The sequence below is a fragment of the Pleurodeles waltl genome, chromosome 1_2, assembly GCF_031143425.1.
Source record: "Pleurodeles waltl isolate 20211129_DDA chromosome 1_2, aPleWal1.hap1.20221129, whole genome shotgun sequence".
Lineage (NCBI taxonomy): Eukaryota > Metazoa > Chordata > Amphibia > Caudata > Salamandridae > Pleurodeles > Pleurodeles waltl.
This window is the reverse complement of record NC_090437.1, coordinates 791,177,610-791,201,840: the sequence shown is the minus strand read 5'-3', so window position 1 is coordinate 791,201,840 and position 24,231 is coordinate 791,177,610.

Here is a 24,231-nt window from a genome sequence, read left to right as displayed (position 1 = left end):
CCCTAGGTGCCGGCTGAGCTAGAGGCTTAAATCCACAGGTATGCACTTTGCAAAAAACACCTCTGTTTTCTTTGGGAAAATGTGATGTGTCCACGTTGTGTTTTAGGGCATTTCCTGTCGCAGGCGCTAGGCCTACCCACACAAGTGAGGTTTCATTTTTATCGGGAGACTCGGGGGAACATAGAATAGCAAAACAAGTGTTATTGCCCCTTGTCTTTCTCTACATTTTTTCCTTCCAAATATAAGAGAGTGTGTAAAAAAGACGTCTATTTGAGAAATGCCCTGTAATTCACATGCTAGTATGGGCACCCCGGAATTCAGAGATGTGCAAATAACCACTTCTCCTCAAGACCTTATCTTGATCCCATTTTGGAAATACAAAGGTTTACTTGAGACCTATTTTTCACTCTTCATATTTCAGCAAATGAATTGCTGTATACCCAGTATAGAATGAAAACCCACTGCAGGGTGCAGCTCATTTATTGGCTCTGGGTACCTAGGGTTCTTGATGAACCTACAAGCCCTATATATCCCCACAACCAGAAGAGTCCAGCAGACATAACGGTATATTGCTTTAAAAAATCTGACATTGCAGGAAAAAGTTACAGATTAAAACATAAAGAAAAATGGCTGTTGTTTTCAGCTTAATTTCAATATTATTTTTTTTCAGCTGTTATTTTCTGTAGGAGAACCTTGTAGGATCTACACAAATGAACCTTTGCTGAATTTAGAAGTTTATGTATTTTTCAAAAATAGTTACCTTTCCGGGATCCAGCATTGGTTTCACAACCATTTCTGTCACTAACTGGAAGGAGGCTGAAAGCACAAAAATAGTAAAAATGGGGAATGCCTCAGAAAAATGCCAGAATTGTGTTGAAAAATGTGGTTTTCTGATTCAAGTCTGCCTTTTACTGAAGTATGTGAAGCTGGTGATTTTACCACCACAAACCCTTTGTTGATGCCATTTTCAGGGGAAAAACCACAAGCCTTCTTCGGCAGCCCTTTTTTCCAATTTTTTTGAAAAAAACCAAAACTTTGCTCTATTTTGGCTAATTTCTTGGTCTCCTCCAGGGGAAACCACAAACTCTGGGTACCTTTAGAATCCCTAGGATGTCGGAAAAAAGGACGCTAATTTGGCATGGATAGCTTACGTGGACAAAAAGTTATGAAGGCCTAAGCACGAACTACCCCAAATAGCCAAAAAATGGCTCAGCACTGGAGGGGAAACGGCCCAGCAGCTAAGAGGTTAAAACTACTTTGTATTTTACGTAGCAAAGACCAAAAGGCAACGTTAACTTGTAGGTGTGTCTATTTACTTTTATATTGTTCCCTGACCTGCTTAGATGTGCACATAAAATTGACCTTTCATCCTGAATTTGTGTCCTGAATTATCACTATTTGCCCTGAATTTTTACAGTCACTGTCCAAAATTTGCCTCCATGCCAGGTGGTCACTCCACGCTGATATTTATTTACAAAATGTAGAGCAGTCTGAGCATGTGGTGGTATTTGTGCAGCTTTATGTCCTAACTAATACGATAATGCTAACTGATCATCTTCAAACTAAATTTACATTTGGCTTGTCATATATTAACGTTGGCTGCTATCAGCTTTCAATCCACATTTAGCTGCTATTATCAAAATGAACATCAACAATTCCTATCAAGGCAGCTTAGAGTTAGTGCTGCAAAATGAGACTCTGGTTGAAGATGGAGGTCACTCACTGTCCTGCTACAGAAAGCTCACGGGATTTGCACCACTATTGCTAAGCAAAGGCCAGCATCAATATTGAGTGACAGTTATTGCTCTACTTTCCTGTGAGTGACAGGCGATTAAAATGCCTTGGCATTAGGCCGCTTTTCAAAATGTCTTTACACCATCAGCTTGTCCCAAGAACAAATGTGCAATGACTGTTGTAAATTATTTCACTCTGTACTGAAAACTAGGCGATAATAAATCGACCTCTTGCAGGGGACCTCCAGCTAAAGAGGTGACACGTGGAAAGAGTACCCGTAGATCTAAGCAAATAACAGCTCACCGGCACAGACAGGCAACAGCTTTCAATAAAACACGACATATGAAAAGCAGTACTGAAAATGGTTTAAGATGCATTTCTGTTTCTGGGTAGATGCCCGGCACAGACATTTCTAAACAGACCATAAGAGCCATGTCTCATTAGGATTTATTTTCCTGGTGCTTAGCAAAATAAAAAATAAAAAAATGAGAGCATCATTCTCTAGAATATTGTCCATCAGTTCCTATTCTCTTGCCGGGAAAAGAGCAGAATGAAATTAAAAAGTCTCTTTTCCACTAAACCTTTGGTAAATGACCTTCTCACTTGTATTTGCAAAGGTCTTTCATAATTTGCATCCGTATTGGAATATTATAAAAGGCTAACTCAAAAGAGAAGGACAGGGAACGTTCTGCTATAAATATTAATGCACATAGGACATTAGTAGTAGATTACTGCAAATGTTATGAGAAGGTACCGGGATCAATTTACCTTCATAAAATAGCTATTCAGAAAGGCATATAAATGGTTTTTAGTTTAACTCAAATTTATATTGGCATTAGGGATGTTTGAGAGAGAAAATGCCTTCTAACATTACATACCAGAATATTTTAACATATCAAAAACGGCCCAACCTGCATATATAAATATGGCCTGATGAATTGAACTGTGCTAACAGAGAAATTCTAATATTAAGCTAAGCGCTTTAGGTTTCAAGATGTTTTAAGAGGTTCTGAAGAAATTTGAATCCCTCTACTAAAATACCTTCAATGATAAACATTTACTTCGTTCCACATTTGACTAAGTCAATGATCTTGAATACTTCTATAGCCTTTAAACATATTAGATATGGTGTGCGCTCATTGCATGAATTTCCAGGTTAGCAGAGTATGTTTACAGTCAAATATTCTGCATAGAATATCATAGTCAATAAACCTTCGATATATGAAACAGTGGATTGCTATAGTCGGATAAGATCCCGAAAGCCATAACGAAAGGCAATTGTGTAATAAATAATTTGTTTTCACCACATAAACACGTGGCAAAATGTGCTTTTCCCCTTACAATCAACCTTTTTCTTATTGAGAAGTGATAACGCGTCCAGCCCTTATAAATTACCTGTACCTGGACACGTTGGAGGTCGGTGAATCTTTTAGCCGAGTCAGGCTCTCCTCATCCTAGAATAGTCGGATCACTCAGATCAATAATCAATAACCATTGAAATCAGTAATCGATATTCAATTAATGGATCAATATAGCACATCAAAATCAATAACAGTTGATATTTCGCGCACCATGACCTTTCAGTCATGAATAACCACACCAGTTTATTAAAAGTTAGTGAATTTATTTTCCTATATTAACAACGCTAGCATGATATATATAAGTCTCAAAACCAAATGATATGTGTATATGAACATTACTAGCTGTCCATAGCGGCGGAAGAAACGCGATCTATGCAAAATCTGAATTATGATACATTCAGTTATGGCAATGCAAATCACTAATATGAGTAACTGTATTTGACTAATTTCATACATTTGTCAGCATAACAAGATTTCAAATTAACATGGTGCATCGAATGAATACCTCGACTAACCTCTAATTAGCATTGGCATGTGGGGCTTCATGCAAAACGAATTTAGTCAACACAAATTTGGAAAACTTCTAGCTTGGACCCTATCAAAATAGCAGTTGGTACCTAAAAGGAAAAACACAATGCATAATACATTTATCCTTTCATATTTACCAAATACAAACAGCATTCAAGAAAAGTCTTCGTCCCTCAGGTACCGGTTCGATCAGCATGGGGCAAGTTTCAAAGGGGCAAAGTTAAGGGCAAGCTTCCTTGCAGCGGCAAGGAGAATGGGGCAAAGTTACTTCATGGGCAAGATGGGGCAAATCAAAGTTAAAGTCTCTAGGTTGAGAATTCTCAAAGTCTCTTTCTCTCGTATAGAGAAAAGGGCATCAGGGTGTCATCCAAAATGGAGTCTGGCATCTGGCTTCAAATTGGCATCAAGGAAAATGGCTGACTTCTCTTTGTCCAGTGGGTTTAAGTAAGAAACATTCCAAATTCTGCAGGGTCTTCCATTAGAGGGTTCATAGGTTGGCTTCAAATTGTCCAATGAAAATTGTCTTTTTACTAGCGCTCATTTATGCATACATTGTCCTTGGGACCTTGGAACACAAGTTGTAACATGGTTTGCCAATTATTTTTACTATCTGTACCTTCATTGTCCGCACCTGCAGAGACTGACCTTGTATCAAAGGGGATGAAACCGGCCTAGTGCGAAACCTTGGAGATAAGTGTATTAGTCATCTCTGCTGGAAAAATACAACTTCAAGCAAGAATATATGTTTCATTAGTTCAAGGAAAAGCCACGCAGTTAGAATCTGAGACCAGGCAACTAGGCCAAAGCCTCTACTAAATTTAAGCTAAGCAAAAACAGTTTCAAATAAGAAATCATGGCATACATTTGCAATTATGACGGATTACTACATTTTTCAATTCTTCATGATTAATAAAGCTCGTTTATAAAGATGGCGAACTACCCGAGGGCACAATTTCCCTCGTACATTATTTTCTTTACTAAAAGCACACTACATTATATTCTTTTGATTACATGTTATATGTGAATATATGTTGGACCCTCTTTTTCTGCGTCATCATAGCAAGCCGGAATTTAAGAAAAGTGGTGCTGCATCCAATGCAGCGCCACTTTTCATGCGCCTGTCACTGCCCCCCTACAACCATCATGTGTCCACTGTATTTAATATGTGGCACAGCATGGCGCAGGGTAGGGGAAATCGTGTCACAATTTTTTACTTCCTACTCTTGTAACCAAGCTTCTCGTCACAGAACATTTGTCTTTTTTCTTCCATACATTTGCGTGCATCTCTCAGACAGATATCCTCTGCGCTGTAGGTGATGATGTGTATTCAGTATCACTTATTTTGGCAGTAGGGAAACCATAGAAGGCAGCACACTTTTATTGGATGATTGTTTATAAATTGCTTCACGTTGCCCCTCCATAGTTTACAGTACATTGTTGTATTTATGCTTGACTTCTGTACTGTGGTAAGGTTGTTGGTAAGATACCAGAATGTACATACATAATAATTTACAGTGAGCATCTGAACATCCTAGTATGCCAGTTGCTCCCTGGAAACTGGTATGGTTGGTTGTGCTGGCCCATTTCTATAATATTAATAAATCTTCCTTTCATCCAACCTTCAGATCCTGCATTCTTTACTTCAATTTTGTTGACAACATATCTTTGAACCAGCATAACGTGCTTTGCAAGGTGAAACTTATGCAGAGTGTCCGGAGCCTCTTTGAGCATTGAAAGTGATTTTAAAGACAATTGAGTGGCATTATTTATGGTGGTGAATGGGCCAGCAGAGACTTACAGGGTGAGAGAATCGAAGTAGCTGTATTTTTTCTACTTTATCAACACGTACATTGGGTTCCCAAAGTCAGGTGTTAGGGAGGTAGTTGAATGCATGTGCACACTCACTAATGTACTACCTACACGCAACCTACGCATGCAAATGTCTTGCCACCATTTACCTGCCATTGGGAGTCAACGTTCCAGTTATTTAGCAGCATCTTTTTGTATTGGTACATCATGACATACTAGATGCTGCGTGCCACCATTTTCCTGCCATCAATTATATTGCCTTCTATTGCTTCAGTTTTTTGCTTTGTTCAGGTAACCCAGAAGGAGGTGAGTGCATCAGCAAGGACTTATTGTGCGGATGCAGCGCCTTGCACAAATTTCACCACTCCAACATCCTTGTGCTGTCCTGACCACCAGATGTGTTATCAGCAAGTATTTCAAAACATCGGAATGGGTTCTAGTAATTGAGTGGAATCATCGACTACTATTGTGTTTTACTCTACAGTTCCTATGTGTGTGCATTTACTACAGGTAGCAACTGTGCAAATATTTCAAGGTATTTTTCTTTCACTTTCCAGCTGCTGGTTCTGTGGTAGCTAGTTTCCAATAATACTTTTGTAACACCAAATGTGATGTGATTTCAAATTGTTACTCTCACACGCCTCACATATTATAGTCACTATTCATTAAATTTACATCTATTGTGTCTCCATTGTTCTGCAAACATGTGTGCAACCCACACCTTTTCCTTGACTCCACCACAACCATTCTTGAAAGGTATGGGAGATCCTCATATCAAGTGGAATAAATGGAAACAATATTTTTTGAAGTACATTGATACAGTAAAGGATGAGGAACTTTCACAGGAAAAAAAGAAAAACTGTACTACACTTGCATCACCAAAACTGTGTTCTCGTCACTTCATCAACATCAGTTGATGTGCTAATTCCAAAAAGTTGCTCCATTCTTTACAAAGACATGCGGTATAAAACTGCAGGATGCCTCACTCTCATTCGAAGGCGAATCAACACAACTGCTCCATCCTTCATACTTCTCTCTGTAACAATCAGATCAAATAGAAACAGAGTTATTTGTTTCTATATTGCCTTCTACCCACCATGCCACAATTTATTTTTTTATTTTGAAGGTAAAATAATACAATAGGGATGTGGTGCAGCAAGTCGAGTGTAGACACTGCAATTGGTTGAGTGTGAGTGGGGGAGTAATTTTACGATTTATTGCTCAAACCATTTTAGCTCTGCAGTGAAATGTAAACACAACAATAAAGTTTGAAACTGAAGGGGGCTGAAATCAAAATAAGTATGTGGCATAAAGATAGGGCATCCCTCTTTTTCGCATAGAATGTATGGATGAAAAGGACATAATAAAAATGGTCTGTATGGGTTTATTTGTAAGCAGCTTACATATACTTCAGGCACAGTTACCTATTGTAACATCTGCATTTGGTAAATACATTGTAACATGTTCTGGTGGTGCAATGGGTGCCCTTGGGAATACAGATGACTGTCCAACTGGATCTATAATGTGGATCATTTGTAAGGATATATCACTGAATGCAAAAAAGGAACACGTTTCCCTTGCACCTACATTCTATTAAATATAGGGTGCAAGGACAAAGAAGCTAGTCAGAGGCACAGTGATTGTGTACTACGTGTATGGTAGAACACAATCAGCATGTTCTTTAGAAATCTTGGGAGGGAGGAACAGAAATCCAAAGGACCCCATCCGAAGTAATTTGCCCCTAGTGAGTGCAGTCAACCCTTATCTCCACTTGGAGAGGTCCTTTTTACATTCTTTTGAAAATGAGGTCATATCTGCTGGCTGTGAAGCCACGCCCACTTCTTTGACTGTGCCTGTCTCCACATTGGGGGGAGGATATTTTGTTCTGTAATGGGGGTACACTGTCTCTGTCTGATCTGAGAGCATACATTTAAGGGTACACTGTGAAGCACATAGGAGAAGTGCATCCTATGAGTAATGTGGGCCCGGATATACAGGACAAAAGTAAACATAATTAATCATGGGTATTTGTAAGATAATAAAATTTATCATACAAAGTATGAAAGCAAACTGTACCAGATGATGCAGTGGTCAGTAATTGTGTGGAAAGAACAATAGTGCCAAATATAAAAAAAAAAGCTAAACATAATCTTAATTATAGTGAAATCATCAATGGCAAAATATGTAAAAAATGGTTTGGCAATCTCACAGTAAGTGAATGTACATGAAAGAAAAGTGAAACATTTTATTGTTTTCAGAAAGGTTGCTAAAAAACAATTTACGAAGAAGCAAATCATACTTAAGTGCAATTGTCGCAATAGTAAAATCATGCAATGAATGCTTAAAGTAGAAAACTAACAGCCACATATACGAAGGCAATAGTTCGCAAATGCCAAATAGTGAATCTTATCAATTTGTTATTTGGTAATCACAAACAGCAATGTGCAGATGTGTCTTTGAAACATTTTGCGATTCCCAGTGGGTCGCAAATAGACATACCTCATGACTATTAATGTAGTTGGCCTTAGTTTACGACTCATTGGGAATTGCTAAAGTCACAGGGATGGTAGCCTGCTGGAGTCAGCAGACCACCATGTCTGTGATTGCTTTTCAGTGAAGCAATTTTTTTAAGTAAAGCCAGTTTTCATTAAAGCAAAATGGGATGCATTTAACAAAGAAAGAAATGTTTTCTTTTAATTTTTTAAGAGTAGGCAATTGGACCACTGCGTGCTCTTAAAAAATACTTTTACAAATATTCACCAAGGGGTAGGGATACCATGGGTACGACCTTCACATTTGCCAATGGGTAGTTCCAAATTGAATTTGGCGGTATATACCACTGTGATTTGGTATTAGGAAGAGACACGCTAAACAAGCCCCTTTCTAATACCGAACCACAAACCAAATTTGCAATACAGTAATAGGTTACCGAATCGCAAATAGGGCTTTCTGTTTCCCAAAAAGCCTTTTTTACATTCCCAAATTGGTTGATTCTCGGAATTTGCCCATTTGCGACCAGCAGAAAGTCTTGTACATGTGGCCCGAATGTCGGTACTGCTGAAACATGAAAGGGTGTTTGTTGGAATCAAGGCTGATGTCGACCACCCCTCAGAAGACGCAATTTTATCACAAATATAACAAGGACTGAAAGGTCATAGATACCACAGTACTTTATTTAATTTGAGTTATCCTCCATCAAGAGGTAACAAGATTTAAGTGAACATGTAGCTTGAATCGCTCCGACACAAATAAAACATCATCTGTCCGTTTTGCCTTCTTGTGTGTGTATTGGGGGAGTGGGGTTTTTATGTCAGACCATATGTGAGTCTTATTATATGTATTCTAGTAGTGTTCATAACTGCCTCTGTGCTTGCTGTCTCCTAAAAATGTGTAAGTCTGCTGGTCTGTGTGCCTTGAAGATTGCATGTATGATTGTGTTTTTTCTGGTGCATGTAGATCTGGTAATATGTGTGCATTGATGCTGTTAGGTCATGTGAGAGTGTTAATTTTCTAATATGTTTATTAATGATTTTCATACTAAAATGTGTAATGAATTAATTTGTAAAACGAGTGACTTATGAAATGTTAGTTTTTCTGTTTTTAGCTGAGCAAAATAAAAACTAGATGCTGTGGTTATTTTCCATAATTCAAAGCTTTCCCAAAAGTGTCTTTAAAGTTCATGTAGATGTGCTCATAGCTGCCCCAAGTGAGTTGCAGCGTTATGTCTTACAAGGTCATGTCTTAACCAAGTATTGCATAAGTTGAAATGTATCATTGTTTGAGACTGTTACTAATATCTGGTCTTTCCTCGAGGATGGAAGTGAGTTGAAACTGTAAAAGTTTATTCCTGAGACAAGATACTCGAGAGGCGACGGAAACAATGGAGCTACAGACGAGACGAAGAAGAAATGTTACTTTGGAGAAAATGTTATAGTTAGGGTATGTTTGTTGTGTTTTAAGTCATCAATTTAGTTGTTGATTGGCTGAAATAAAACCACCCCATATATTGACCAATCATGAGCTTATTAGGATTTAGTATAACAACTTGGGTTGATTTCTCTAAGAGTAGTTGCAGTCGCTGTAGTTGAGGTTGCTGTTGCAGTAGTAGTTGCAGTTATCGGAGATTGCAGACGTGAGTGGGTGTAGCTGTCGTTAGGCCCAAATCTTCGGATGACATAACTGATGTTGTACCCTAGCTGAAGCGAGCTATTTGCTGTTTCTACTTTTATTATTGGTAATGTATGCCATTGGAATGTGAATTGAGTCTCTTTGCTTTCTAGGTACCAGCTGCAACTAATGACTTTATTGCTGCATATTAATAACATATTTTTTATTAGTAACAGAGTTAAGAGTTTTTGAAAATTTGTGTTGCCAAATTCTTTTCACATGAAGCCCAACATGTTGATGCGAATTTGTGGTTAGTGAGGGAACTAATTTTGAAATGCTCATGACTTATTTTGAAATAATTTCATGCTGAACTAATGTATACTTTGCCATTATTACCGGTTTCTGGATTATTGATAAGTATGATTCTTTTAGATAACAATTTGTTTAATTGTATTGATCAAATTGAGATATATAAGACACTTTAATCAACGGCTATTGATCCTATATGCTTATCATTAATGTTTGAGAATTATTTTTGTGACATTAGCATTGTTAATATAGGGAAATAAATCGATGACTTCTTAATAAACTGGTGTAGTTATTGACTGAAGATTTACAATATTGATTGTCATTGATGTTGATTCTAACACCTTTTATTGATGACATCCCCTCAAACCTATGTTGCTTCGATCCGGCGTCCTCCAGCACAGAATCCACTATTCAGTGTGGAAGTTAGCTAGGATTCTGTGGTGTGTTTGCAACCATCATGCGTGTCTTCCTGTATATAATAAGCTGGGCACCACCGGTACAATTTTTGTTCACACCACAATGAGCTTTAGTCACGTATATTGACCGGCTGTCAAACAATGTGTTTGTTAATGGTGCCAAGACTACACACAGTGCCCTTCCAATCAAGTCACAGGTAATCAGTATCGCTTAACTTACTTGGTCACTTTGCCAGTTGCCAGATATGTAAATGTAACAAAAGAAGATGTGAGTATGTTTTAATTAATGGACCTATATTTATTTAAAAAACAACACATTATAGCATTTATGAGCGTAATGCGTTTGAGTAAAGAAACATCAGATAAAGTTTTTCTTACTTAGCCAAGGCAAAGACAAAATAAATAAGTGAGAGAGAGAGAAACATAGAGAGAGTTTAGGAGACTATGAAACAGAAGTCTAGGGTTCGAGGAGGCCAGCAGAAGGATAAGAGACAGGAGGATAAGTAGAAGAGTGCCAAGAAGGGTGGCTCGGTAGAAGAGCAAAATGGAGGAATGGGTGAAAGAGGAGGCGTGGAGGAAAGAATGGTGACGCTGCTGTTAAAGGTAAGGAGAGAAAGAGCTGGGAGAGCATGAGGTACTAAAGAATGACCTAAAGTATCAGGGCTCGAATCATAAAAAATGCAAACTTATGAAGAATGTGTAGGAGATAGAAATACACCGCTAGATGTTTGTTTCGAAATGACGCTCACATATCTAACGTGTTGAACGGGATTTTAATTCAGAGAGTACAGCTTTTCGTAAGAAATATGCTAATTAAAATGAAAGTGAAAACATCCCTCCTGTTCTGCTGTGCCTACAACAGAAAGCCCGGCTGTCTGAAGAGGTGGTAGTGCATTCATACATATTTAATGAACATGACAAATCATCTTAATGCTCCAAGGCTTGTGTTTTTTTATTATTAAAAAGTCATCGAGACGCAACAATTTAATTATGCTAACGAAAGCAGTGGGCTATTTACCACAGTTAAGGAGAATAATTTAAAACTTGTAATATTACAAAATCTGTTCCTTGCGTGCGAAATGTTCCAAAATGTCTTTTTAGCTGTTCATCATTTGCCTATTTTTTTAATAAAAATTATAAGATGTTCGGATATGATCTCCTAAAACGAAATGTGACCTCTGAGATTCATTTGGGGTGGTACATATTGCATAGAAGACAAACGGTTTACAATTAAAATGCGTTTCCAAGGAAATAAAATCTCAGAAAAAAACACGAAAAACTGTACAATAATATGCTTAAGCTTCTCCCAAGGGATACAAGGCTGAAGTAGAGATAATTTAATGAAATATTTATAACAGGCTACAACATATGGTTTTTGCATTTTCTAACCAAGGGTCTTGTGAATGAAGTATTGATTAAGTCGTGAGTTCTATTATAATTTACAAACACTTCTATGAACAAGTATTTTCTTTGAAGACTGTGGAATCGAATTACAGCTCAGGCTTTCTTTTGGACTATGTTCATTCGAGGTTTGTGTATCAAGCACATTGAAAGTACAAATGCATTCAAATTAGTATGGTCCAACAGTAATAATGATTTTGAATTCCGTGTTTCAGAAAAACAAATACAGATGTTACAAAAAAACACCGTGCTTAAAATGTAAGCACAGCAGGGACATTGTAAAACAAATTTGTGAGAAAACAGGGCTGATTGCAGAGGCCCCATAACTTTCTGCCCCCATTTTCCTCTTTTTGCTGGTGTTTTCCTGACTTTGATGGTGCCCTGGGTACTGCTAACCAGTCCCAGGGCCTGTGCTCTGTGTAAAATGGATATGCAAATTAGGCTAATTATAATTGGCTAAGTTAACCTACCTATAAGTCCCTAGTATATGGTAGGGCATGTAGGTTTAGGGACCACAGCATAGGTGGTGCACACCTAGGTGCACTTCTGAGGTGCCCAGTGTCATTTTAAAGGCAGGCCTGCCTTGCTGGCTGCTTTTAAATTAAAGTTATATGCAAATTCGACTTTGGAATTAAAGGTACTTCCAAAGTCTTAAACTACCTTATTGTTACATATAAGTCACCCCTAAGGTGTGCCCTATGTGCCCCTAGGGCTGGGTGCCATGTAACTATAAGCAGGGACTTTATAAAAATAGATTTATAAGCCCTGGTGAGGTAAAAACAGCCAAATTCGTTTTTCCCTCATTGAAGTAAATGGCCTTCATAGGCTAGAATGGGTAGACTTTATTTTAAATTTTAAAGTCTCCTTAAATGTTACATACCAAGAATTTGGTATCAAATTGATTGTTGTAATAAATCCCACAACTTCCAGTTGTTGGATTTAATATAACTTGTCCAGGTAAAAAGTTTAGACTTTACCTAAAAAGTTGCCAATTTCAGCTCTGCATTGTTTTTGCTGCTGTGCTCTGATTGGCCAGCCTGCAGCAGCTTCTGCCAGGCTGCCTTGATGAGGTGTGAAGTGGCCTGGCTTCACACAAAGGAATGTGCTTGGGGGAGAGAATCTCCCCTCAGCAGATGGTGAGGCAGGAAGGGGGAGGGCTGCCAAACTGGTCTTCAAAGGCAGAGAAGGACATTTGCAGCACCCAGCAACACCCCCACATCCTGCAACCCCAGACAATTAGGTGCCCCCTTGATTAGATTAGGAGAGGGCAGGAGAGGGGTGTGTTTATGATTTTTAGCCACACCAGTGGGTGGGCTCAGCCAGATGTAACCTCCAAAAATCAGATTCAGCCATGTTGGATTTTTAGAGACTGTTGCCTTTTGGGATGGATTTTTGCCACACTTCCCAGGAAGTGGTCATCACAGGGGGACGACCCTGTGCCTGATTGGAGGATCAGGACCCCCCTGCTTTTCACCCAGGAGTAAGGATAAAACTGGCAGACCTGCCCCCACACCTCAGATCCCCACCAAATATCAAGAAGAAAGAACTTAAGGAGAAGAAGGACTGCCCTGCTGGACCCCTGGCCTGCACCTGGAACCTGCACTCAGAAGGACTGCACCAGCTGCACACTTGGGCTTCACCACAAGAAGGACTTTGCCTGGCTTCAACTGGTTCAAGGAGGGACTCCCTGTTTGCTACAGGTGAAAAATTGCTAACCAGAGTCCCCTGCACCAACTCCTGAAGAAAGCCACCAACTGACAACTGTCCAGTGGCCAAAAAGGAGTTTGCGCCAGGTGCATTCTGGGAGTTGAAGTCCGCACCCCCCAAGGACCATCACAGAACTTCTGGACCCTTGGGGTGAGCTGTGGACCCCAAAAGAACCTTAAAAGAACATTTGGGTGAAGCCCCAGAAGTTTGGAAAAGATTTGAGAATTTTTGGAAAAAAGCTCCAGAGAGGGACCGACCCGCCGTGGAAATTCTAGCTGGCTTGCCTCAACCGCGACCCGGCCTGACTTCGTGGTTCGTCCCGGTAAAGAAAAACATCCAAAAAAGAGACTAAGGGGGTCATTTTGACCTTGGCGGACAGCGGAGGCCGTCCGCCAAGGTACCGCCGCTGAATGACCGCACCGCGGTCAAAAGACCGCGGCGGCCATTCAGACATTTCCTCTGGGCCGGCGGGCGCTCTCCAAAAGAGCGCCCGCCGGCCCAGAGGAAATGCCCCTGCAACGAGGACGCCGGCTCAGAATTGAGCAGGCGTAGTTGCAGGGGTGCGACGGGTGCAGTTGCACCCGTTGCGTATTTCAGTGTCTGCTTAGCAGACACTGAAATACTTTGCGGGGCCCTCTTACGGGGGCCCCTGCAGTGCCCATGCCATCGGCATGGGCACTGCAGGGGCCCCCAGGGGCCCCGCGGCACCCCCTACCGCCATCCTGTTCCTGGCGGGAGACCCGCCAGGAACAGGATGGCGGTAGGGGGTGTCAGAATCCCCATGGCTGCGGAGCGCGCTCCGCAGCCATGGAGGATTCACAAGGGCAGTGGTAAACCGGCGGGAGACCGCCGGTTTACCCTTTCTGGCCGCGGCTGAACCGCCGCGGTCAGAATGCCCTCGGGAGCACCGCCAGCCTGTTGGCGGTGCTCCCGTGGTCGGTGACCCTGGCGGTCACCGGCCGCCAGGGTCAGAATGACCCCCTAAGTCCGAAGGTAAAAAGTTGACCGGGACCTCCCAGCGATCGTATCCGAGAAGGGCTCCATGGACGTCGGATCAAGATCCAGGTTTACCCCGGTCGAAGGATTTTCATCTCGAAAAAACGACTAAGTCCGAAGGTAAAAGTCTCCACCGAGGAAACCCACATCGCGTATCCGGACAAGGGCTCCAGGAGGTCGGATTCAACTGGCAGGTTCGTCCCGGTGAAGAAAAACTTCAAAATAAAGACTAAGTCAGAAGGTAACTTTTTAACCGAGGCCTTCCGCGACCTGTAGCCGAGCAGGGCTCCATCGCGGTCGGCCTGAAAGTTTGACTTTGCCCCGGTCGAGGTGCAACCAGATGACCCGATTGGCGCTTTTTGTTTCTAAGCGCTAGAAAAGTAATAATTCTTTAAAAATTCATATCTCCGGTTCCCCTGAACCGATTTTAATCGTTTTTGTGTCATTTTAAAGATAAAAATATAAACTATTTTTATAAATTGGTTTTGGATTTTTAAACGGTTTCCTGTGTTTTATTTAATTACTGTTTTGTGATATTTGAATGCTTTACACTTTGTCTCCTAAGTTAAGCCTTGACGCTCGTTGCCAAGCTACCAAGGGTTGAGCTGGGATTAATTTACTGAGACCTAACTGTACCTAGGTGGAGGTTAGTGGCTTGTTGCTAGGTGTAGGTACCTACCTGCCCTACCAATAACCCATTTTCCAACATAATTGGAAGCAGCGACGGGATCCTGTACTTGTGTTCAATATCACGTTACAGTTTTGGGTAAAACAAATTAAAAATCCTTTAAATTGTCCTAGTGCAAAAATTGTTTTTAATTTTTAAATTTGGATTAATTTCAATTATTGAATTTTTGTAATTTTTCTAAATTCTTGTTTCCAATTTTGGCAAAAAGTTTTTGTTGACACAAAACTAGGGAACCATGGAGCTTGATATGGCTAGCCTACCCACACTCACAGTAGTCCAGCTTAGGGGGTTGTGTATTGAAAGAGGGTTGCCTGCAACCACTGATCTCAGGAAGCAAATCCTGATCACATCCCTGACAGCATTGGCTGAGGCCCAAGAGGTAGAGTCAGAAGAAGCTCCAGAGGAGGGAGAAAGAAGGGAGGATGCAAGCTCTAACCACTCAGGGGAGGGAAGGCATCTGAGCCCAAGTGAGGATGAGGAAGAACGGTCCTCAGTAAATACAGTCACTAGGGGCAGATCCAAAGCTAGTGGTGGGAAGGGGGTCCTTTCAGGAGGAGAGAACCCATCCATCAGAGAAAGAGAGCTGGAGGCCCAGCTAGCATACATAGCTTTGGAAGCAGAGAAGCTGGCCCTAGAAAAGAAAAAGTGGGCATACAAAGAGAAAAGAGATGGAAGCAGCGATAAAGAAGCTGAGGTGTCCATGGGTGGGGGAGTTTGCCCCAGATTACCCAAGGGGGTGGTTCCTGCTTATGTAGAGGGGGATGACATAGATAAGTGGCTGGGGGCCTTTGAGAGGGCACTCCAAATGAGAAGGGTTAGGCCTCAATACTGGGGTTCCCTTTTGTGGGAGTTGGTCCCCAACTCAGGGAGGGATAGGCTTCTGACCTTAAGGGGGGAGGAGGCAGATTCATACCCTAGTATGAAGAGGTGCTTAGCCAAGAAGTTTGGTCTGACCCCAGAGCAATATAGAATGAAGTTCAGGGACACCCAGAAGGTCAGTACCCAGTCTTGGGTTGACTTTGTGGACATTTCACTAAAGGCACTAGAGGGCTGGATTATTGGTAACAAAGTAGATACTTATGAGGGGTTATACAATCTGATCATGAGAGAGCACATCTTGACCAATTGTATCCAAGAAAGGTTACGCCAGCATCTAGTGGACTCTAAGCAGACCAACCCTAGAGAGCTAGGGGAGGCAGCTGATGAGTGGTTGAGAACCAGGGTGGTTGTCAAGTCCCAGGGGGGAGACTCCAAGAAGGCGGGGACAGGTCCCCAAAAACCTAAGGAGGGAGGTGGTAAGCCCACCACAGAGACTCCCTCTGTACCCCAGAACCCTAAGAAGGAGGAGAGTAAATCCCACTCCCACTCTGACAAGCAGAGACAGGGAGACCCAGGGTTAAAAAAGCTCTTGGACAGTAGGGCTTGCTTTGACTGTCAGCAGACAGGTCACTTCAGAGGAGATGCAGCCTGTCCAAAGAAGGTGGTTAGCACTGGGCTGTCCAGTGTAGCCTTGGAGGAGGACTCTTCAGATGATGAAGTCCTCCTAGCATTGAGCTGGGAGACAGGACCAGATGGTGAGCTGGTGATCCCTGAGGGTGGAAGTAGGCACTTCCACCCCATTCAGGTGAATGGGATTCCTACCACTGGCCTGAGAGACACCTGTGCCAGTCACACTATAGTGAGTGACCGGTTAGTTACCCCAGACATGTATGTCCCAGGAGAGACAAGGAAAGTCAGGATAGCCACAGGGGAGGTCACCACCAAACCTGTAGCCATAGTGCCCCTAGAGAGGGAGGGTATCCTTGACTGGTTTAGGGTGGTAGTCAGTGCTGACCTCCCCCTAGATTGTATCCTGGGCAATGACCTCCCAGAGGTGGGTCTGGTCCCAGATGGGGCGGTCGCCCAGGGCGCCCCCCCAACCCAAAGTCCTGGGGAGTCAGTCCCTACAGTTAGGAGACAGGGGTCCCCAATAAAAGGAAAGAAGAAAAGGAAGGGTAGGCCACTCTTAAAGAGAGTTCCAGGGAGCCAAGGGCCTTCTGCCCCAGTAAGGGGGGAGCCCAGAGTTGGCACTGGTGAGGCCTCACCTGACCCCAAGGAAGTCCTGAGTAGTCAGGCAGCTGTCCAGATGCAAGGTATTGCCCCTGCACTGACAGAAGGGAGAGTGGAAGGAGGGTGTCTGCCACAGGAGGTGGTAGCCCCCCACTCTAGACAGCAAGAGGGGTGCCAGGACCCCAAAGTTGCCCCTAAAGCAGCTCAGCCACCTGTCAGTGGAGAGCTTAGGGTGTGGTTCTGGGTACTGACAGCTGTCAGTAGCCTCTGCTGGGTGCTAGCCTTCCTGGCAGCAATGTACTTGGCCTGGGAGGCAGACCCCAGGGCCAATAGCAAAGTAGGCCCCCTGACCCTATTGGTCATGGTGGGGTTGCTCAAGTGTTGGGTGACCTCTTTGGGTAAGCTAGGTGTTGCCCTAGCAAAGTTTGGAGTAGGGGAGGTGGGCACCTCACTACCCAAGTTGGCAGAGAGAAAGGAGGAAGACCCCCTTAGAGGAAAGTTTCAGTTTGAGTTGGGTCCTTTGACTGTTGGGATGGCTTCACTACCCATAGGGAGTGACCCTGACAGGAGGATATAAGGCAGAGTAGGCCCTGCAAAGGGACAGCCAGTTTTCTTCACTGTCTTCCTCGCCTAACAAGCCAGGAAGACTCTCCCAGGGTTGGGCTGAGTCTCCTGGGCGTGTGGGCTGGGGGGGGGGGGGTTGTGTGAGAAAAAAGGGCTGATTGCAGAGGCCCCATAACTTTTTGCCCCCATTTTCCTCTTTTTGCTGGTGTTTTCCTGACTTTGATGGTGCCCTGGGTACTGCTAACCAGTCCCAGGGCCTGTGCTCTGTGTAAAATGGATATGCAAATTAGGCTAATTATAATTGGCTAAGTTAACCTACCTATAAGTCCCTAGTATATGGTAGGGCATGTAGGTTTAGGGACCACAGCATAGGTGGTGCACACCTAGGTGCACTGCTGAGGGGCCCAGTGTCATTTTAAAGGCAGGCCTGCCTTGCTGGCTGCTTTTAAATTAAAGTTATATGCAAATTCGACTTTGGAAGTAAAGGTACTTCCAAAGTCTTAAACTACCTTATTGTTACATATAAGTCACCCCTAAGGTGTGCCCTATGTGCCCCTAGGGCTGGGTGCCATGTAACTATAAGCAGGGACCTTATAAAAATAGATTTATAAGCCCTGGTGAGGTAAAAACAGCCAAATTCGTTTTTCCCTCATTGAAGTAAATGGCCTTCATAGGCTAGAATGGGCAGACTTTATTTTAAATTTTAAAGTCTCCTTAAATGTTACATACCAAGAATTTGGTATCAAATTGATTGTTGTAATAAATCCCACAACTTCCAGTTGTTGGATTTAATATAACTTGTCCAGGTAAAAAGTTTAGACTTTACCTAAAAAGTTGCCAATTTCAGCTCTGCATTGTTTTTGCTGCTGTGCTCTGATTGGCCAGCCTGCAGCAGCTTCTGCCAGGCTGCCTTGATGAGGTGTGAAGTGGCCTGGCTTCACACAAAGGAATGTGCTTGGGGGAGAGAATCTCCCCTCAGCAGATGGTGAGGCAGGAAGGGGGAGGGCTGCCAAACTGGTCTTCAAAGGCAGAGAAGGACATTTGCAGCACCCAGCAACACCCCCACATCCTGCAACCCCAGACAATTAGGTGCCCCCTTGATTAGATTAGGAGAGGGCAGGAGAGGGGTGTGTTTATGATTTTTAGCCACACCAGTGGGTGGGTTCAGCCAGATGTAACCTCCAAAAATCAGATTCAGCCATGTTGGATTTTTAGAGACTGTTGCCTTTTGGGATGGATTTTTGCCACACTTCCCAGGAAGTGGTCATCACAGGGGGACGACCCTGTGCCTGATTGGAGGATCAGGACCCCCCTGCTTTTCACCCAGGAGCAAGGATAAAACTGGCAGACCTGCCCCCACACCTCAGATCCCCACCAAATTTCAAGAAGAAAGAACTTAAGGAGAAGAAGGACTGCCCTGCTGGACCCCTGGCCTGCACCTGGAACCTGCACTCAGAAGGACTGCACCAGCTGCACACTTGAGCTTCACCACAAGAAGGACTTTGCCTGGCTTCAACTGGTTCAAGGAGGGACTCCCTGTTTGCTAAAGGTGAAAAATTGCTAACCAGAGTCCCCTGCACCAACTCCTGAGGAAAGCGACCAACTGACCACTGTCCAGTGGCCAAAAAGGAGTTTGCGCCAGGTGCATTCTGGGAGTTGAAGTCTGCACCCCCCAAGGACCATCACAGAACTTCTGGACCCTTGGGGTGAGCTGTGGACCCCAAAAGAACCTTAAAAGAACATTTGGGTGAAGCCCCAGAAGTTTGGAAAAGATTTGAGAATTTTTGGAAAAAAGCTCCAGAGAGGGACCGACCCGCCGCGGAAATTCTAGCCGGCTTGCCTCAACCGCGACCCGGCCTGACTTCGTGGTTCGTCCCGGTAAAGAAAAACATCAAAAAAAGAGACTAAGGGGGTCATTTTGACCTTGGCGGACGGCGGAGGCCGTCCGCCAAGGTACCGCCGCTGAATGACCGCACCGCGGTCAAAAGACCGCGGCGGCCATTCAGACATTTCCCCTGGGCCGGCGGGCGCTCTCCAAAAGAGCGCCCGCCGGCCCAGAGGAAATGCCCCTGCAACGAGGACACCGGCTCAGAATTGAGCCGAGAGTTGCAGGGGTGCGACGGGTGCAGTTGCACCCGTCACGTATTTCAGTGTCTGCTTAGCAGACACTGAAATACTTTGCGGGGCCCTCTTACGGGGGCCCCTGCAGTGCCCATGCCATGGGCATGGGCACTGCAGGGGCCCCCAGGGGCCCCGCGGCACCCCCTACCGCCATCCTGTTCCTGGCGGGAGACCCGCCAGGAACAGGATGGCGGTAGGGGGTGTCAGAATCCCCATGGCTGCGGAGCGCGCTCCGCAGCCATGGAGGATTCACAAGGGCAGTGGTAAACCGGCGGGAGACCGCCGGTTTACCCTTTCTGGCCGCGGCTGAACCGCCGCGGTCAGAATGCCCTCGGGAGCACCGCCAGCCTGTTGGCGGTGCTCCCGTGGTTGGTGACCCTGGCGGTCACCGGCCGCCAGGGTCAGAATGACCCCCTAAGTCCGAAGGTAAAAAGTTGACCGGGACCTCCCAGCCATCGTATCCGAGAAGGGCTCCATGGACGTCGGATCAAGATCCAGGTTTACCCCGGTCGAAGGATTTTCATCTCGAAAAAACGACTAAGTCCGAAGGTAAAAGTCTCCACCGAGGAAACCCACATCGCGTATCCGGACAAGGGCTCCAGGAGGTCGGATTCAACTGGCAGGTTCGTCCCGGTGAAGAAAAACTTCAAAATAAAGACTAAGGCCCTCATTCCGACCCTGGCGGTTTCAAACCGCCAGGGTGGAGGACCGCGGGAGCACCGCCGACAGGCCGGCGGTGCTCCAATGGGCATTCCGACCGCGGCGGTAAAGCCGCGGTCGGACCGGCAACAATGGCGGTCTCCCTCCAGTGTACCGCCGCCCATAGGAATCCTCCAAGGCGGCGCAGCTAGCTGCGCCGCCGAGGGGATTCCGACCCCCCCTACCGCCATCCAGTTCCCGGCGGTTCTCCCGCCGGGAACCGGATGGCGGTAGGGGGGGTCGCGGGGCCCCTGGGGGCCCCTGCAGTGCCCATGCCACTGGCATGGGCACTGCAGGGGCCCCCGTAAGAGGGCCCCTAAATGTATTTCACTGTCTGCTTCGCAGACAGTGAAATACGCGACGGGTGCAACTGCACCCGTCGCACAGCTTCCACTTCGCCGGCTCGATTCCGAGCCGGCTTCATCGTGGAAGCCTCTTTCCCGCTGGGCTGGCGGGCGGCCTGAAGGCGGCCGCCCGCCAGCCCAGCGGGAAAGTCAGAATCACCGCAGCGGTCTTTCGACCGCGGAACGGTATTCTGGCGGCCCCCGACAGGCCGGCGGCGACCGCCGTCGGCCAATGTCGGAATGAGGGCCTAAGTCAGAAGGTAACTTTTTAACCGAGGCCTCCCGCGACCTGTAGCCGAGCAGGGCTCCATCGCGGTCGGCCTGAAAGTTTGACTTTGCCCCGGTCGAGGTGCAACCAGATGACCCAATTGGCGCTTTTTGTTTCTAAGCGCTAGAAAAGTAATAATTCTTTAAAAATTCATATCTCCGGTTCCCCTGAACCGATTTTAATCGTTTTTGTGTCATTTTAAAGATAAAAATATAAACTATTTTTATAAATTGGTTTTGGATTTTTAAACGGTTTCCTGTGTTTTATTTAATTACTGTTTTGTGATATTTGAATGCTTTACACTTTGTCTCCTAAATTAAGCCTTGACGCTCGTTGCCAAGCTACCAAGGGTTGAGCTGGGATTAATTTACTGAGACCTAACTGTACCTAGGTGGAGGTTAGTGGCTTGTTGCTAGGTGTAGGTACCTACCTGCCCTACCAATAACCCATTTTCCAACAAAATGTTACGCTAGAACTAGAGGAGACCATTTAGTTGATTAAGTCCATGCTACAGCGTAACTTAAGGAATGACTATACTGCCAGTTTCAGAAAACTGTGACATATATTAAGAAGGTACACAAATCAAATACTAATAACGCTTAAATGAACTCTTTCTTCAATCTTTCAGTGGTTGCCTTCGTCTTCTGTTACGTTTTAAAATTAATTTTTATATTGGGTGCGTCCCAAATAATATTTGTCTTTTTTAAAGACAATAAGGTGATGGATTGATTGTGCATAGGCGCCTAGTCCTTAATAAGTAAACTTACAAGGGGTCACGTATAGGCCGATAAACCTTTTGGATCGCCTGGAGTTTCCTAGTCATGTAATGACCAGTGACATCAGTAATCAATGTAATCAATTAACAACCACTATGAGAATCATTAGTCAATAGAAAATTATAACCAACATTTCATGAATAACCACAACATCAATGAAGTGTTTAACAATTTTATTTCCTTATTAATTACAACGCTAATGCATTTGGTTAACTCAACTTTATTCAATCAGCTCAGAATTAGTTTATTAACAACCACCAATAACACAATCTAATCAGATTTTGAGAAAACATGTGCTCAAAAGCTTCAGCATAAGCCAACAAAGATGAATATATCAACATTAATAACAGAGTTCAGCAATCAGTTCGTCAATCATTGTCACTGTCAACTTCACCCAAGAAAACATACCTATCCACGGAATGGATCAGCAACAAAGTCAGTCTTTGTCTTCAGGTCATCAATGGATCAGCAATGCATCAGGCTCTCAAGAGCATGAGCCCAATTAACCACATCTCCTGACATCATCAATTCTCCCCTTGCATTTTGCATCTGCCTAAAATCTCCTGTGTCTGAAGTTTTAGCCCCTTGTCATGATTTTTTATTAGAGTTTTTCAGTCCATCCCCCTAATTCCTAATCGGTCAATTAGTCCTCCATATGTGACGTTGCCCAATACATTTTATTCTACATACCTATGAGTTCTCAATTTTAGTCTTTATCACTTCATGGATTGGTCCACTGTACGATGTCTTCATCATCCGGCTCTTCAGGTGCCAGCCCGCGACCAAGCCACAATTTGAGGTCAACCGCAAAAGAGTCCTGCTTGGATACACTGAGCAGGAGGCTTTGGTCAAAATTCTATCTTCTGACTTTTCTGGAGGATTGTTCTATTGATGTTGTGCAGTCCTATCCAACAAGCCGATTTTGATGCAATGTTATCAGATTGCTTCTCTGCAATGCCCCAGTCATATCCTGGAAGTATTGGTCTCCTGAGCTTTCATTGGGATGAACCAGAAATTCAGGCTGGGTCACGGTTGAAGGTAGTCAACTTGACTCACAATGTCGGATCGGTTCACTTATGGAGCTTTTTCCAAACTTTGCACCACACTTATGGTAACTTCTTCCTGAAGTTCCCCCTGTGGGTTCAAAGTGTCCAAAACACAAATCCAAGGGTCTAGAAGTTCTGAGATGGTTCTTGGAACTTTGATACTACAATCCCCACAGTGCACCTGGCCAAATCCTTAAAGGTCCACTGGATTCACTCCAGTCTGCGGACGTCTTGATGGAGATAGTGCAGGGAAGCTCTGTTAACCTTTTGCTTCCAAGGAGTTCACTCCTTAATCCTTTTTTTTATTTTCTATTTAATTTTTGTCCTGAATTGTATATTCAAAGGGCTAAGGGAGTACCAACAAATGGCAAAGGCCATAAGGGCCCTCCTGGCCCTCCATCCAAGGAAGACAAGAAAGGAATGTGGGGGAGTGGCACCACAATCTGCCTTCCAAGCTCACAAGCCACACCAGACCCACCTGTCTATATGAAAGCGTCTTGTGGAAACCCCTCCGCTATGCCTTTCCTAGACAAATCTCTCAGTGTTGATACATACTCATTGGACGTTCTCCTTCTTTGTACTCACAAAGACTGAAGCCTGATACCCCCACCTATGTGCTATACCAACTTTCCTAATGTAGTTCTCTTCATTGGGGGACTACGTTGGTCTACTCATTACTTTTTTGTGACTGACAGAATCCACTCCTCTGCTGTGGGGGGGGGGGGTATCCACGTCTTACAAATTTCACGACAGGTTAATATAACCAGTAGGAAGAGTAGATACTTTTGAGACTTACGCATTTTTATGGGAGAATCACTTTCATCCAAAACACCAAAAATAGCCAAGGATAAACCTACTTTAATTTCAGGGCTCAGAACTGCTAACGCGTCCCAATCTAGATAATTTATTCACTCTGGGACTCGTGTTAGGCCGATTAATCTTTTGACTCTGATTGAAGACACCTTAAGACAGAATAACTAATCAACATGTCAACCAATAAGTCAATAATGTCATCAGTAATCACCGTAACAAATCAATTAGATTCATCAATAACATTAATAAGACTCGGAAACCACCATGACCTTTCAGTCATGAATAACCACAACAGTTTATTACGATTTTAGGATGTTTATTCCCTATTGATTACAATTCTACCAGTGAGTTTATTAGTCTCAAAACCATGAAACACATCAGCATTGTCATCATATGGCAACTCAAATAAGATTTCATCAAAGCAAAGATCACGAACATTAGAATATAACACAAATTCAACATAGGTTAACCTTAGCAAAGTATCATTTGCGCATT